Raw genomic sequence first — 1,244 nt, forward strand, 5'->3', positions numbered from 1 at the left:
CGGTGGAGAACATTTTAAAATTTCAACTTATTTTTCTCAATAAATACAAAATAAAGAAATAAAGGAAATAATTGAAGGAAACTAAATAAAAAACTAAGGAAACTTATATATTTATTAAAAATAAAATAAAATAAAAACAGCGTCAAATTCTTTTAAAACATATAGACTATTGAAGTAAATAATAGTTCTGCGAATTTATAGCATTGGTTTATATTATTTTTTTCATGGTTGCGGTTTAAAAAATGTAATTAGCTCATATATTAAAATAACAAAAAGACGAAAATTATGGCAATTTTTATGTCAATTTTTAGTATTAAATGATAATAAAAAAAAATTAAGCAAACTTACATATTTTCTTAAAGTTAGATTTCTGGAGCAGGGAAAATCACATTTTGTAAGATTGAGTTACTTCTTATTTCAATTTGAAAAAATGGTTCATATTTATAGCATGGCCATAGCTAAACTGTAGAAGCAAGCCGTAATTTCCTTTAACTTTCGAAAATGCTTCTTAAACTTTACAGCTGTTAAAAAACTCATGTACCACTTAATTCACTAATATTTAAAAATGCAACATTTCAGAAGACTTTTGTCTAGGTCTATAAGGAAATTTAGGAAAAAAATTTTTTTATAAGTATTTATAAGGAAATTTCTTTTCAGAATTTTTATTTCTTCAACCAGAAAAAAATAGTAAGGACATATAGTATTCAACCACAATTCTGGTTGATTTAGCCAGACAGCTTTTTTAGTTTATTTAAGTTTAAATAAAACTTAACTGTATCTTCAAATTCACTTCTTTACTAATTTCCAAAAAAATTATAACTTAAATAAAAAATAAACTTTTTAATTCAAATTTGTTATTACTATTTTATACTAACATCTTTGCTACATTTTGGGCATAATTTTGATTTCAAAAAGTCTTTAGAGTTTTCGAATTCCTTCCAGACCTTTTCTACTCAATTAAAATTATTTTTCCATTCACTTATAAAGTAAAATTAGATTATTACCATTTTGGATTTCAAATGCACTATAATTTGGCGCGACCGAGTATATAGCTGCCTGTCGCGCCTCTACTAGTATGTGGCCGAACTAAAAGCAATATATACCAGGTGTATACATATGAAACCGGTATTGCCATCTACCGTTTAGTAGGCACACTTGTAGACACTGTCGGAACTTACCATTTGTGCTAATTGGCGTATTGTCATCTGTCAACAATATCCAATACCAAACATTTCAAGTTTCAT

This window comes from Belonocnema kinseyi, chromosome 7 (genome assembly GCF_010883055.1).
Source record: "Belonocnema kinseyi isolate 2016_QV_RU_SX_M_011 chromosome 7, B_treatae_v1, whole genome shotgun sequence".
Lineage (NCBI taxonomy): Eukaryota > Metazoa > Arthropoda > Insecta > Hymenoptera > Cynipidae > Belonocnema > Belonocnema kinseyi.